Source organism: Cetorhinus maximus, chromosome 15 (assembly GCF_964194155.1).
Source record: "Cetorhinus maximus chromosome 15, sCetMax3.hap1.1, whole genome shotgun sequence".
NCBI classification, from domain to species: domain Eukaryota; kingdom Metazoa; phylum Chordata; class Chondrichthyes; order Lamniformes; family Cetorhinidae; genus Cetorhinus; species Cetorhinus maximus.
The window spans coordinates 76,897,397-76,914,851 of record NC_135893.1 but is presented as its reverse complement, the minus strand read 5'-3'; positions in this window follow the sequence as shown (position 1 = coordinate 76,914,851).

Here is a 17,455-nt window from a genome sequence, read left to right as displayed (position 1 = left end):
AAGCCCTGAGGGAAGCTCCGCAGAGGAATCTGCTGAAACCCTTCTTAAAGCCATCACAGCACTCACCCACACCCTCCACCAACGCAGAGGCACACATCTCGGTGGGACTTTGCTTTAGAGTAGCCTCAGGATCACAATCTGGTGAGCACATTGCACTGTCTGATCCACAACAGGTGGCGGCAGGGACTTCCCAGGTGTCCGGCACTCAGAGGACTGCTGGAGGTCAGAACGTTGCTGAGTCCGAGTCCGAGCCTCTGGACTCGGTCATGTCACAGTTGCTGCAGCTACAAAGGCAAGCTCAGGATGTCCGCTGCACTCCTCAGATTGCAACGCACGATGGAGGAGTTCGTTTGCCTTCAGGCTGACGTGATAGTGCCGGCATGCCAACATACCATGGTCAACACTGGTAGGATGGCGGCCACCATGGAGATCTTGGTCCAGGGCTGGCCCCCCCATCTCTTTAGCATCTGTGACCAGTGACACTGTACTCCTGAAGGGCTCAGGTGCTGAAGGCTGACAAAGGATCAGGTGCTTTTAAAGTTTCACGGCTGCATCTCTATGATATGATCCTGATCACAGAGCGTGAGCGAGCTGCCCTCAGCCAGACAGGAGTCAGACAGTCTCAGAGGCTATGTGAAGATCAATGGAGCGTCCTTGCTGCATGTCGTCATCATCCTCCTGCAATCGAGCAACTATTAGGGCCTCCATTGCATCTTCATAACAGGAGCATTCCCACAGATGGTATGTACATTGCCATAAGCCAGACTGGAGTCAAATGTTTATAGATGCAATGTGAGGATCCATGCTGTCCCCTCACTTCATGTCGTCGTCATCATCATCCTCCACAAATCTAGCAGCTATGAGGGCCTCCTAACCACACCTGTCTCATCTGGCCAGTGCGAGGGCCTCATCCCTGTCATTGTCACCTTCCAGGACCCCCTCATCCTCATCCCTGTCGACGTTCTCCTCATTGGAGGAGACCTCCAGCTCCTGCATCTCCTCCTCAGCCAGCTCATCTCCCCATTGCAGTGCCAGGTTGTAAAGGGAGCAGCAGGTGACAACAATGCATGACACCCTCTGTGGACTATATTGCAGGGCTCTACCAGACCAGCCCAGACTCCAGAACCTCACTTTCAGCAACCCACTGGTTTGCTCTACCAAGTTGCGAGTTGCAGCTTGAGCCTCATTATACCTTCTGAGGCCACTGCATGGGTGTCATCAGCTATGTCCTCTGTGGGTAACCCTTGGCCCTGAGGAGCCAACCCTGCAGCTTCTGTGGACCCTGGAAGACGTCAGGAATCCATGACCGACTGAGAATGTAGGAGGTGTGCACACTCCCTGGAAACCGTGTGCAGATCTGCAGGATGCGTTTGTGGTGGTCGCACATCAGCTGCACATTCAGCAAATGGAAACCTTTGCGGTTCACATAGTTGACCTGTAGTTGCAACAAAGATTTGAGCACCACGTGACTGCAGTAGATCACAACCTGCACCTGTGGGAAACCCAAGATCTGGATAAATCCAATCGCTCTTGCATTCTGGCTCTCTTGGTCCCAGGCAAGAGGAACAAAGTTGTGTGCCTTCGCAAAGATGGCATCATTGACATTTTCAACAAGTGTCCACCTCCAGGGTTTCGATCTCTTCTTCTGACATTCCTCTCCCATGGATCGCCACGTGCATTCAAGGTTAGTTTTCCACGCACTCTCTCAGAGGCTCAGCGGTGCCGACAGAATATCACTGCTTCACAGGCCAGTAGTAAGGAGGCACCTTTGGCTGCCTCCTTGGGTCTTCTGGCTTCTCGCAAGCCCACTTTGTTCTAAGTCTGCTCCCTGCAGCTCTGTCTTTTAACTTGGAGCCTTTTCCTCTGCTCCTCACTCTTAACTTCACTGAATAGGACCTTTTTCAGAGTCCTGTTCTTTTCCACTGACTGAAAGGTTTTCCTGGGGCCCGCTTTTTGTCCCACTCCCTGGTTTTGGGACCTTCTTTCTTTGTTCTGAGACCTTTCTGTCTTCACCCTGGGGCATCCACATACCAACTTAACTAAAACTGCGGTCTGTTTCTCCCTGTCTCACTGTGAGTCTCTCTCTCTGGGCCCCTGTTGTTAAGCAACAGCATAATTTTTTTTCTACATTGTGTTTGTTTTAACCTCCCTAAACTACTAGCCCTCCAACCTTAGTTACCCAGCTCTTCACTTCAAGAGTCGTAAAATGTTATTAAAAATGCAGGTACACAATCAGGGCTTAGAGTCTTCTCAGCTTCATTACTCAGAACCTCTTAAAACAAAACCAAGCCCAGGATTCACCTTTCTCAACACACAAATAAAAAATATAAAATTAAACTATAGCTTATTCCTGACAACCACAAAATACAATTATAGCTTACTTAAAACTATATCTAGTTCCTAATAACATCAGTACTACTAGATAAAAGCAAAAGATAAAAGCTTGTAATGGATATTGGTAGACCTGAAATTGAGACAGAGAGGTCAAGGAAGGGCTAGTCTCAATTTCTGGTGATAGACTGTCCACCAATATCCATTACAAGCCTACCAACTCCCACAGCTATCTCGACTACAGCTCCTCACACCTTGCTTCTTGTAAGGACTCCATCCCATTCTCTCAGTTCCTTCGCCTCCGTCACATCTGTTCTGATGATGCCACTTTCCAAAACAGTTCTTCTGACACGTCTTCCTTCTTCCTTAACCGAGGTTATGCACCCACGGTGGTTGACAGGGCCCTCAACCGTGTCCTGCCCATCTCTCACGTATCCACCCTCACACCTTCCTCTCCCTCCCAGAACCATGATAGGGCCCCCTTGTCCTCACTTATCACCCCACTAGCCACCGCATTCAAAGGATCATCCTCCACCATTTTCGCCAACTCCAGCATGATGCCACCACCAAACACATCTTCCCTTCACCTCCCCTGTCGGCATTCGGTAGGGACCGTTCCCTCCGGGATACCCTGGTCCACTCCTCCATCACCCCCTACATGTCAAACCCCTCCCATGGCACCTTCCCATGCAATCGCAGAAGGTGCAACACCTGCCCCTTTACTTCCCCCTCCTCACTGTCCAAGAGCCCAAACACTCCTGAAGCAGCATTTCACTTACACTTCCCTCAATTTAGTCTACTGCATTCACTGCTCCCAATGTGGTCTTCTCTACACTGAAGAGACCAAACGCAGACTGGGTGACCGCTTTGCGGAACACCTTCGGTCTGTCCATAAGCATGACCCAGACCTCCCTGTCTTTTGCCATTTCAACACACCACCCTGCTCTCATGCCCATATGTCCGTCCTTGGCCTGTTGCAATGTTCCAGTGAAGCTCAACGCAACTGGAGGAACAGCACCTCATCTTCTGATTAAGCACTTTACAGCCTTCCGGACTTAACATTGAGTTCAACAACTTCAGATCATGAACTCTCTCCTCCATCCCCACCCCCTTTCCGATCCCCCTTTTTTCTAATAATTTATATATTTTTAAAATATATTTTTCTTTAAATTTATTTCCATTCATTGTTTTATCTCCACCTTTTAGCCCATTTCGATCCCTTCCCCCCACCCCACCCCCACTAGGGCCATTGGTCACTTGCTCGTCCTGCTTTCTACCCTTAATGTCACTATTAGCACATTCCTTAGCTAATATCACCACCGTCAACACCCCTTTGTCCTTTTGTCTATGACATCTTTGGCAATCTCTTCTTTGCCTCCACCTATCACTGGCCCTCTATCTAGCTCCACCTGTCCCACCCCCTCTAACAGTTTATATTTCACCTCATTTCTATTTTTCTTTAATTCTGATGAAGGGTCATATGAACTTGAAACATTAACTCTGTCTTCCTCTCCACAGACGCTGTCAAACTTGTTGACTTTTTCCAGCTATTTTTGTTTTTGTATCAGTACTATTAGGGCTGACAACCAAAAATGATTCAACACAAAGTCGTATTATTAGTTCAAAAATAATCTGCAATATCCATTACCTTAAAAAGCTAGGAAAACATATTATTTTGCAATTCACATGATTGCAATTTTAAATCAAGATGAAAACAATGGTCTAATTTCCAAATGTTTTAATTTAAGAACAATTTCACAAACATTATTTAGCGTCTTTCAAAATGGCTGTTCGTTTTCATTTTGTCATCAGCAAAATCACAAATGTTTTGTACTCAAGGTTTATGAATTCACTACCAATCAAAACACTCATATAAGTGCTCTTTTCAAGTTTTACTGTATCCAGGAAAATGACACAATCAATCAAGGGAAGGGTTCATGAATATTAGGTTGGTGAGGCCCTAAACGACATTACATTATAACAGCAAGCATGGGAGGAGCAAAGGTTCCATTCATTTATAGGTGGTGGGTTACAGTTCACTCAGTGAGTCTGCATTGTTACAGCAACACGCACGTTGTAGTTTTGAACTATGAATAGTAGAGACTCCAATATTCTTTCCGCTACATGGCTGACCAGGAATCTTTCCTCCTCTTACTGTATATCATTGGTGTGTATTGGAAGGATTTGCAGGTCGATACTCAGCCTGTTTGGCTGCGTTATGAACACACCTTCCATGGCCATCAAATCCACATGGGACTTGAACCCACAGCTTCTACCTCAGAGCCAGAGACACTACCCACTCCACCACAAGATTCCCCTCATTACTAGGTAACCTGCCACAAAGTCCATATTATCCTCCCTAAAAACCACGTTAAAACAATTATCCAATCTTATTTTGAAGATCGAATTATAAACCGTAAATTTAAAACAGATTCCAGGATCCCAGTTGATATGATTATCCTTTCGGTTCTCCTCATTTTGATCTTGGTCATCCGCCCCATCAAGTTAATATTCTTCCCATTCCTGGACATCTATCACCAGATACCCTCATATCTTTTTGGGGGCAAAAAACCTCTTATAAATTCTTCCTTGTAGGTTTGGGTAAAAGAGGACATAAAAATGGGCAGGGCTAGGCTGGCAGCTGCAGCTCTAGGTTCTTCACAGCAAGAACATGTAAAACATTTAGCATCTCTTGTCATGGGGTGATGTGTTACAAAAATGGGATGTTGTTTCCGTTATTGTGGGGTTGTCTCGGGATTCATTGGCTTCTTACTCTAGAAGAGATCTTGCTGGACTCAATGGTCTTTCATTCAAAAACATTTATTTCCATCACTAACTTTACAAGGTTATAGGATATCAAGTCATAACCAGAGCTACTCTCTGAGGTGCTTCTCTCTCATCTGCTCTCAGGGAGTGACATCACCATGACATAGCTCCTCACGCACATGCTCAGTAGCTAACATTAGAGTTAACCCTTTACTCTACCTTGTTAACTTGAACCTTGTTTCATCTGGAGAGGTTCAACCTTTATGAACTGTCCATTTGCTGCTCTAAAGTTCTTTTGCCCCTCACTCTGCAATGAAGGTGGTCTCCACAGGCTGTTGCCATGCCAGTGTGATATACTTGCAACAGTTGTTTTGCCAGTACAATTAAAAATTCAAAATCAAATCTAGTGGGACCATGTGCTGGTATGATGCAATATGAATGAGAAATCAAAACATTCTTAGCTATTCCCAACACTAGCAAATACAGACAGTATCCTCTTCCCATTCCCCTCCAAGCCCCACAACTCTACTGGTGTCAGCTGTGGCTCAGTGGGTAGCACTCTCACTTTGATTCAGAAGTAACGGGATTCAAGCACCACTCTAGAGACTGGAGTGCAAAATCTCGGCTAACAGTTCACTGCAATACTGAGGGAGTGCTATATTGTTGGACTGGTCATCTTTCAGAGAGACATTACACTGAGGTTCCATCTTCCTCTCAGGTGAATGTAAAAGATCCTATGGCTCTATTCTCCCTAGTGTCCTGCCAATATTTATGCTTCAACTAACATCACTAAAACAGATTATTTCATCATTTATCTCATTGATGTTTGTAATCTTGCTATGTGCAAATTTCCCTATATTACAACAGTGACTGTGCATCAAAAGTACTTGGCTATCGTCAACTTTATTGAAAGTTTACAGTCAATTAGAGACTCATTCCATCACTGCTTGAGTTTTTCCTCTAAACAACAAATAACACAGATCATATCAACATCCTGGGGGGTTACCATTGATCAGAAGCCGAAATGGACCTGTCACATAAATACTGTGGCTACAAGAGCAGGTCAGATGCTGGGAATTCTGCAGTGAGTAGCTCACTTCCTGACTCCCCAGAGCCTGTCCACCATCTACAGGGCACAGGTCAGGAGTGTGATGGAATACTCTCCACTTGCCTGGGTGAGTGCAGCTCCAACAACATTCAAGAAGTTCAACATATCCAGAACAAAGCAGCCAGCTTGACTGGCACCCCATCTACCACTTTCAACATTCACTCCCTCCACCACCGACGCACTGTGGCAGCAGTGCATCTACAAGATACACTGCAACAGCTCACCAAGATTCCTTCGACAACTCCTTCCAAACCCACAATCTCTACCATCTAGAAGGACAAGGGCAGCAGATGCATGGGAGCACCACCACCTGCAAGTTCTCCTCCAACCTACACACCATCCTCACTTAGAACTATATCACCGTTCATTCACAGTCGCTGGGTCAAAGTCCTGGAATTCCCTCACTAACAGCACTGTGGGTGCACTCACACCATATGTACTTCAGGGGTCAAGAAGGCAACTCACCACCACTTCCCAAGGGCAATTAGGGATGGGCAATAAACGCTGGCTTAGCCAGTAACACCCACATCCTGTGAAAGTATATTAAAAAAAAAATCCTTTCCTAACTCCCTTGCTTTGGAGATGATACCAATATACGTTGGCAAGTTTGATATTTTGCACATCTGCTAAGGGATACTAGGCTTAATAATGTCCTTTAGGGAAGGAAATCTGCTGTCCTTACCTGATCTGGCCTACATGTGACTCCAGACCCACAGCAATGTGGTTGACTCTTAAATACCATCGGAAATGGCCTAGTAAGACATTCAGCCCAGCCAGTGACGCCCAAATCCAATGAACGAATAAAAAAAAGAGGCTGAGAGGGCTTATGTGTTTATAATGTAATTTTTGTATGATTTCTTTAATGATGGTAGCTGAACAGGGGTCTCTCAGAATTCCTTTTTGGTTTTCCATTACAGCTCTAAGTGCCAGCTCTGAATAAATATATTTAAAAATTCTTTGTTATTGTTTTTTAAAGTAAGCCAATTTTTTCATTAAAACGTTTAGTAATCATAAAATATTTATTGTGAGAATGTAACATCAAAGAAATAAATGGTTAAAGGCCTCTTTGGTATTAGAACTACTCCCAGGATAATATGATCTTGCGACCTTTCCTACTCACAAGTTTTCCATGTCAATGAATTGTCAAAGTCATGTATATTGTTTACTAAATTTTTTTGTTATATGGCGTACAGTGAATAGTCAGAAGAACCACCATTAATCTCAGACAGATCTGATACTCTCTACAACTGTAACCTTGTGTCCAACTTCCAGCCCAAATTTTGTTATAATATCTCAGGCATTTGTTGACATGGGTTTCTAACAGACTGTACTTTTTGTTTCTAACAAAGTTGTTAGCACACCAACAATTCATTTTAATTACTACTTTCTTGAACGGGCAAACACATTAGCTCACCAAAATATAAAACAATCTTCTGAAGCTGTTGCTAGATCCAGTAAAGAATTTGTTTATCTAGGAGATGTCTGGGTTTTATGTTTAGTTTCTTTGTCTCTCATCGCGGATAGCTACTTACGCAGCTTATTGTAGGACTAGTGCTGAATAAGCTTTTGTCTGTTTCAGTGTTTAATATAAATTGGAAAAATTTACTGACAAAGAAATGAAACAGCAGTGAGAAACATTTAAAATCGCGATTAATAGAGTTCAGGTGAAATATACACCACTAAAAAACAAGAACTACACAGTAATGTCACACTGTGGGTGTATGTAGAAAAAAAGCAAAACTGAAGTTAAAGAAAAAGGCATACGCTAAGCACATTAGACAACAAAGGAGTGGATAGCAAAAGTGAATACCAAAAGCTTAGGAAAGAAGTCAAAAACAATTAGGAAGGTGAAGAGAAACTACAAAATTAAATTATGAAACAATATAAAAATAAATAGTAAAGTATACTACAGACACATAAATAAGAAAATAAAAATTAGAATATGGATTTGGCTACTAAGGGATATACATGATATATTCAAGGTAACGCCAACAAAATGGCAGAAATACTAAATAATTACTTAGCCTCAGCATTTACCAGGGAGACTAACATAATGGACATCACTTTAGACAAAAACAAAAAAATATATATATTTAAAATTAAAAGTGGGGAAACAATAGATCAAGTAATCAAAGTTAGATAAAACCCGTAACTCAGATGGATTTTATCTGCTTATTAAAAGAAGTTAGGGAAGAGAAAGCAGAGGTACTATTACATGTATATAAAAATCATTAGGAAGGGTCCAGAGGAATGATGGACAACTGAAGTGATTTTTATCTTTAAACAGGGAGATTTTTTTTTAATTAATTAATGGGATGTGGGCATCGCTGGCTAGGCCAGCATTTATTGCCCATCCCTAATTGCCCTTGCTCAGAGGGCAATTAAGAGTCAACCTGGATCTGGAGTCACATGTAGGCCATACCAGGTAAGGACAGCAGATTTCCTTCCCTAAAAGGACATTGGTGAACCAGATGGGTTTTTACAACAACCAGCAATGGTTTCATAATCATCATCAGACTTTTAATTCTAGATTTTCACTATCTGCCAAGATGGGATTCAGACCTGGGTCCCCAGAGCATTACTCTAGGTCTTTGGAATACTAGTCAGTGGCACTACCACTATGCCACTGCCTCCCAGGTAGAGCGAGTCCAGGGAACTATAGGTCAATTAGCTTAATGTTGGTGGTAGGAAAGATAAGGGAATGGAATCTTTATTCAAAGATGCCAGAGAAAAACATATAGAAACTGAAAAAATAATGAAGAGTAGTCAGCACAATTTCAAAGGGAAGGTCATTCTTAACCAACATTTTGAATTCTTTGAGGAGTAACAGAAATAGATAAGAGTAATGCAGTAGAATTATTTATATTTGTATTTTCAAAAGACCTTCGATAAGGTACTGTAGGGTAGGCTCCTGAATAAGGACAGAACATGTAGAATCAGGGGCCAAATAGCAAAATGGATAGGAAGCTGGCCACAAAACAATATTAAGAGGAGTGAAAGGTAGTTATTCAAACTGGCAAAAGGTGGGACATGATACGTTCCACAAGGATCAGTGCTGGGACCACTGTTATTCGCTATTTACAAAAACGATTTGGACTTGGGAAACAGAAGTACAATAGCAAAATTTGCAGACAACACCAAATATGTAGTTAATGCAGTGGAGGCCTGTTACAAAATACAGGATGGCCTTAGTAAACTTGCAGAATGGGCATGTGAATGGCAAATGAACTTCAATAAATGTGAGGCGTACATTTTGATTGAGACCACTCCATCAAAAATAACTTTCTAAATGGTGCTGAAGAGAGATCTAGAGGAATAGATAACAAATCACTAGTAGTGACTTAGGTTAATGTGGCCATAAAAAAGCAGAACACTGAGGTTCATTTCTAGAGGGATAGACCTGAAAAGCAGAGGAGTTAAACCTTAATAGAACTTTGGTTAGACCACACTTGGAATTCTGTGTCCAGTTCTGGTCTCCATGGTATAATTAGAATACAGAGGCACTGGCTTAACCCTTTAAGCTTTTGTATCATTCTGGTGAATCTGCACTCTACCCATTATGTGGACAATACATCTTTCCTGAGGTGCACGTCACCAAACTAAATGCAGTGCCCCAAATGGGTCTGACTGAGGTTCTGTACAACTGAAGGATCACTTCCCCACTTTTGCATTCCAAATTGTAATCATATAATTATGCTCATATTTCACTTATTTAACTTACAGGATAAACAGAAGGCTCAGCATTTAGTTGTTGGATACAAAGCTTATCATGTTATTTTGACAGACCTTCCACAATATTATTGCTTAAACAGAATTACGGATGATTGAGACCATTATGAAGCTATAATTGTTCCCTGGAGTCATACGATGTCCATAAGTCGTTTAAGATTTCCACTAGTGGTTTAGTAATATTATCTGAATCCCTCAATTAAATTACAAGTTTATTATTCATTCTCAACACACCATAATTCCCTGCAGAAATATTTGTTCAGTGCCAGGATGCTTGCAGTAATAATCATGTTTCCAGATTTTTTTCCAGTCAAAAAGCATCACAAAACTCATGGTAAATTTATAAGCTAATCTTTCTATTTTGATGCATGCGTGTGGGACAGACAAGAGGCAGCAGAAATGTAATTGAGACAATTACTGGGTTTTAGAAACATAGGGAACATTGCAAATAATAGCAGGCCCTCACGCCTGCTCCACCATTCAATTAGATCATATACCCCAATTTCATTTACCTGCTGTTGCTCTACGTCATGTCATACCTTTACCTAACAACAACAACTTGTATTTATATAGCACCTTTAACATAGTAAACCTTCCAAGGTGCTTCACAGGAGTGTTATCAAACAAAATTGGGCACCAAATCACATAAGGAGATATTAGGGAAGATGACCAAAAGCCAAGCAGTAGAGGTAGATTTTAAGCAGCATCTTAAAGGAGTCTTGGAAACTTGAATTGACCCAGCGTTCACAGTTTTTTGGAGAAAGTTCCAAATTTCCAATACCCTTTGTGTGAAAAAGTGCTTCCTGATTTTATTCCTGAATGCTTAATTCTAATTATAAGGTTATGCTCCCTTTCTTGGACTTCTCCATCATTATCTATCCTGTAAAATTCTTTATAATTTTAAATACCTCAGATAGTCCTTCCCTAACCTTCTAAACTCAAGGAAATACAAAAGCAACACATCTTCCTAATTTAACCCTCTAAGACCCGCTACCATTCTGGTGGATCTACACTGCACCGATCGAAGGCAAATATATCCTTTTTAAGGTGCGGCACCCAAAACTGCTCGCAGTACTCCATATGGGGTTTGACTGAAGCTCTATACAACTGTACAACATACAGCTTCCTCTTCTATGTATTCCAGCTCCCTTGCAGTAATAGCCAGGATTCCATTAGCCTTTTTGATTACTTTTTGTAACTATCAACTAATATTTAGTGATTTGTTAATTTACACTCACAAATCTCATTGCTCCTTTACAGTTCCTAGTTTCTCACCATTTAGGAAATAATCAAAGTTATCTTTCTTGGGTCTGAAGTGAATAACCTCACACTTGCCACTATTCCAGTTATCATAATTTTGGCCACCTCAATAAATCTATGCCCCTTTGTGACTTCCTGCTCCCATCTACGTTACTTATTGTTCCTCCTAACTTAACAACTGAAAACTTGGATATTCAACTCTCTATTCCTGCCTCCAAATTATTAATGAATGTGGCGAAAAGTTGAGGCTCCAGAACAAATCCCTGGTGGGCTTTGACAAGTGTTCCCCAATCACAGTTCATATCCTTTATCCCTGCTTTGTCTTCTAACTCCCAACTAATATTCAATCCATCAAAGATTACCTTCAACTTTGCTAATAATCTCTTTTGTGGAAATTTATTAAATGCTTTCTGGTTGTCCATGTAGCCAACATCTATGTAGACCCCCTTATCTACCTTATTAGTGATCTTCTCAAAATTTCAACTAGTCAGAAATGATATACCCCTAACAAACTCATGCTGGCTCTCTCTGATCAGCTCAATTTTGTTCAAGTGGTTAGTCACTCTATCCTTAATGACAAATTCTTATAGCTTCCCCAGAAGTGACATAAATCAGACAGGTCTGCAATTATCTCCCACTCTTCTAAATCATGGAGTGGCATTAGCAAATTTCCTAATTCCAGCACAATTCGCAAAACAAGACAGGTTTGAAAGATTGGGACTAATGCTTTGGCAATTTTATCACCTACTTCTTTTACTTCTCTTCCTGGGGCGGAAACCATTAGGTCCTGGAGATTTATCTATCCTAAGTCCCATTATTTTCATCATTACAATTTTTCACTTACATTGAATTAATAAACTCTTTTACTGGCATTTTCTACTCTCTCTGAAAATGGATGCAAAGTACTTGTTTAATAATCAGCTATTCCCTTGTTGTCTATTAAAATATCATTTGCACCTGTGTTTAATGGGCCCATAACTCTCTTAGACACCCTCTGACTCTTAATATACTTCTAAAATTTTTTACTATTGGTTTTTATAAAGGTTGCAGGTTTCTTTCATATTAATCTATTTGCAGCTCTCAATATTTTCTTTGCATCTCTTTGATGCTTTCTATATTTTACCCCAGTCAGCCAGATTCTCGCTTTTCTTGGCATTTATGTAAGCCACTTCCTTTAACTTTATACTGTGTCTTACTTCATATGTTGACCATGGTTGCTTGAGTGCACAGGTGGAACCTTTGCTCTTTAGGAGTATGAATTGGTTTTGTACTAAATACTTCTTTGAACACCTCCCAGCTTTTTTGTGGGTTCACTGGTTAACAGCTCAGCCTAGTTTAACATGTTCAGCTTGCATCTCATTCCTTCAAATGACACCCTTTCTTAAATTTAAAACCTTGATTTGTGTATGGTATTTCTTCTTTGCAAACTTCATGTCAAACTTTGTCATTTTATGGCCACGAAGATGCTCCCTTACTGTTGGATTATTAATAAATGCTGGGTTATTACTCACTGCAAAATCTAGTATGGCATGTTAATAGTGTATTAATTGTGTTTAATTCTATGCAGATTATAGGCACTAACTGAGCATTCACTTGAGCCCCCTATAAAGAGGTACAGACTAAAACCAATGTTGTTGTGTCAGGAGATGTATGCTTGTTTGTGTAACTCTGTAAATAAATATAATAGTATAAAGATTGGCTCCACTTCCATTCTTCACCATCTGGCTTTCTGGAATGTAACATGACATGTTCTCCTGTCAGTTCTCAAATATCTTGGCCAGAATTTGCTGGAGCAGGACACCTCATGGTGTGCCTGTGAGTTGGATCTTTTTTCTTAACCCTTCAACTCAGAATTTCTGCACTGCAAATTGTTACATGTTGATAATAGTGATATAGTCTGATATATTTAAATAATCCAGATCTTGGTGTGCAGGGGACAATTTCAAAGTTTGCGGACTACACAAAATTTGGGAGAATTTTGGAGGACAGTGTAGAACTTCAAAAGGACATTGACACATTGGTGGAGTGGGCAGATAGGTGGCAGATGAAGTTCAATGCAGAGAAGTGAGGTGATACACTTTGGTACAAAGAACATGGAGAGACAGTATAAAATAAAGGGTACTATTCTAAAGAGTGTGCAGGTGCAGATAGACCTGGGTGTATATGTACATGAGTCATTAAAGGTGGCAGGATAGGTAGAGAGAGCTGATTCTAAAGCATACAGTATTCTAGGCTTCATTAATAGGGGCATAGAGTACAAGGTGAACTTATATAAGACACTGGTTAAACCTCAGCTGGAATATTGTGTACAGTTCTGGACACCACAATATAGGAAGGATGTGAACGCATTGGAAAGGGTGTAGAAGAGGTTTACGAGAATGGTTCCAGGAAAGAGACACTTCAGTTATGAGGAAAGATTGGAGAGGTTGGACTGTTTTCCTTGGAGAGGAGAAGGCTAAGAGGAGACTTGATAGAAATTTTCAAAATCATGAGGCGCCTGGACAGAGTAGACAGGGAGAAACAGTTCCTATTCATAAATGGATCGAGAACCAGAGGGTACAGTTTTAAAGTGTTTTGCAAAAGAAGCAAATGTGTGTTGAGAAAAATCTTTTTCACACAGCGAGTAGATAGGGTTTGGAATGCACTGCCTGGAAGTGCGGTGGAGGCAGGTTCAATTGAGGCATTCAAGAGGGCATTCGATGATTATTTAAATAGAGACAATGTGCAGGGTTACGAGGAAAAGGCAGGAGATTGGCACTAATTTAAAATGCTCAGAGAGCCAGTGCAGACACGATGGGCCGAATGGCCTCCTTCTACACCGTAACAATTCTGTGATTCTCTGATAAGGTCAATGGGGCATCAGGGACCTTGGTGAACGATGGGACAACAATCTATCACCTTAAACAATTAAAATTTAAAGATACCGAAAAAACAGATGAATGCCAGAGAGGAAAGTTGGGTGAATTAAGAGTTAAATCAAATACAGAAAGAGAAATGAAGAAAGAAAGAAAGATTAGAGTAAGAGGGAAAGTAAGAGAAATAAAAAAAGGAAAGAAAAATAATTTTAAATTGGGAAGACCTTTAGGAGCAATTGCATGAGCGAGATTCCAGGGTTTCAATTGTCCCTTTCCTGTGCTTCGGAGGTTGAGTAGGATTGCAGGAAAATATACCTTGTTGGTCAAAAGTGTTCTTATGTCATGGGAAAAAAGTCCTAACTTTCTGCTTTGAAGTTAATTTATTTCAATAGCGCAAACACAGCAATGTCTTGAAACCCATGGGTATATTAATAGCAAGTTCAAGTTCTGGTTTTTGTGACACTTAACAGTGGAATTCTCAGTTTTTAACTTCCCACATTCCACTCCATTGCAAATCACCCAGTAATTTATGTCGATACACAATTCATGCTGTATGTGGTTAAAAATTGCTGAGTTTTTTATACATTAATAACAGCCTGTGCCCGCTATTTTCCTAGCAGATCCTGTGCTATCATTTCAGAAAATTGTCCTGGATATACTCTAGAAATACATTCCTGTATGGCCTGAGCTGATTTGCAGACAAGTAGAACCTCTGCCTTTTTTGGGAATGTACAGATATTTCTATTCTACCAAATACCTCTTTTGAACACTGCCTGTAGGTTTACCCATTGACTGTTCAGCCCAGTGTGTCTTAAAATAATGTTTTTTTTAATAATGGTATTTTATTCAAGAAACACATTCACAGCCCAAAGCTGAATTGCAATGTGACTTACACTGAAAAATTCATATATAACCTTTTATTGAGACTTTCCCTGCTCCCTTTCAAACCTAATGTCAAATTCAATCATATTATGGTCATATTTCCGGCCATGCCCGCCGCTGGGATCGTTTGGTCCCACTGAAAGTTAATGGACTTTTGGCTAGGCCGCTGAATCTCCTGCAGTGGGTCCCGCTGTGACAGGGCCAGATGCTGTCAGGCCTGATTATTTCCAGCACTTTCTGTTCTTCTTTTGGATTCTTTATATCTCTTTTTGCACACTGATCTTGGCTCTCATTTTTTTTACACATCTTTAGGTTATCAACTTTACCATTATTTCTAGCCGAACCCTTCACTGCAACACCATCAACCCCTTTTTTGTTTAAAATCCTTTGTATAGCTTTATTTCTCCTTCCAGCTGGTTCAGGTACAGCCCATCCCAGAGGTTACAGCTTCTTTCTATCCCAATATCCTATGAAATGGAACCTCCCTTTCCCACCTCAGTCTTATAGCCACATCCTCACTTCTCTGATCTGTTTGTTCCTATGCCAATTAACAAATGGGTTGGGTAATAATCCAATGATTGCTACACTTGAGACACTCCTTTTAATGTAGCTCCTGATATGCCCTTGCCAGCACCTCCTCACTGCACTTTCCTATCTCATTGGCTCTGGCGAAGGGACATCTCCAAGACTTATCACCTAACAAAAAGTGAACTTGTTGGACCTGAAGCTAGGGCAGTCAGTCGCTACCATGCCTCTGTCAGACACCTCGTTGGATCTGTGAACATCCCTTTGGATTTTGCAAGCCCCGATGTGCCTGACTGTGAGGACCCCATTGCCAAGTCTGTTCCTTCATACACCTGACCTCAGGTTCCACTGTTCATCAGGTATCAGTTGATGGTATTGTGCCAGGCTCAACAAATCTCCCGTTCACCAGCAGGCCAGCATGGCTAGCTATCCAATCTGAATGTCCCCTCCTTCGTCACCTGCTGTAAGGGACCCCCTCTTCAAAGAAGCTTACCAACATTTGCAATATCAAACGCTACCTCCGGGTTGCCACCATTGCACAATATGGAGCAGGGCAAGGCCTGTGCTTCTGCAAGAGATAAAGCACCGAGTGACTCACCTCTCCAGCTTTCCAAACCCTCCCCCCTCAATAGTGTGTGGGCCTAACCCCTGTGCCAAACCCTTCCCAACACCCTCCAGTCACTATTCTTGGTGTGAATACAGAGTTCCACCACTTTGCCATATCCTGTAAAAATTCTTTCAGCTCCACCTCATCAATACAATGGGGCAGGCTCCAGACAAATAATTGATGACAGTCTGGGTATCGGACTGTGCGCCTGTATTTCCCGGCTAATTTTCACTGTGACCTGGCCTGGGACTCTGTGGTGGCACACCCTATGGTTCCCTAATTCATTGGTCAAGAGGCCTTGGGCATGGATTTCTGGTTTTGCCTCCAGTCGAGGCTGTGATGTTGGGGCTTTGACAACGTGAGGTGTAATTCCAGTGGCGGAGACAATCCCTCCTGACCTCAGTCCTCCTTCGAAATTGAGTGAGAACACTGAGACTGGGAGTGAACGGGACATACACACACACAGAGGCTGCTGTGTGAGGACATACCCTGCCCCTCCCCATCTCCTCCCTCTCCAAAAACCTATCCACATCAGCTGGACAGAGGATGAAAAAGGCAACCTGCTTCAGACCCACAGTTTCATTTAAATTCTACCGAGGTCATCTTGGAGTCTGCACCATCAGAGGTAACGCAAGGTCGGTGTTATTTAAACCCAACTCCTTAGCTCAGCCCCTGTTCCATTCCCCCTTCCCTAGTGAACGAGACTTGGGGCCTAGTCTGTGTCCTTGTAGCTCTGCTTCTTAAGTGGAAAGGTAAAAAAGGTTTTATTAGTTAGCTCAGCTGCTTGGCACTTTTTAATGATCATCTTTATTAAGTACTTTAAAAAAATTATCAATTTATTATGTTGACGTTGATTTTTTTGCTCAGTAAGATGTGTATGCTTTCTTTATTAAATAACTTTTTAAAATTCATGTTTAATGTTGTGTCAAACCAGATCTCAGGCAGTGGCTGCTGGGCTTCTTGCTGAATGGGAATGAGAGGCTCACAAGAAGTCTGGTTGCTTTTTGGAGGGCTGGCAAAAGGGGTTAACTTTGCTCCAATAGAAACGGGAAATTTTGGAAATGTTCAGCATGTCTGGCAGCATCTATGCAGAGAGGAACAGAAGTCAGTGCCCCTTTGTCAGAATTAGAGCAAATTAGAGCATAGCTCTGTTTATCTCTCCACAGATGCTGCCTGGCGTGCTGAGTTTTTCCAGCATATTGTTTATACTTCAGATTACCTGTATCTGCAGTACTTTGCTCTTCTATTATATGCTCCATGTTGGGCATTTATCAATGTGGTTCATTTCAATTCAGTGACAACATTTATCACTCAATGCAAAATGTAATTTTTCTGTTAACATTGATTGGTGCTAATTTACTGGAGTGTTTTGCTATTTTTAAACTTAGAAGC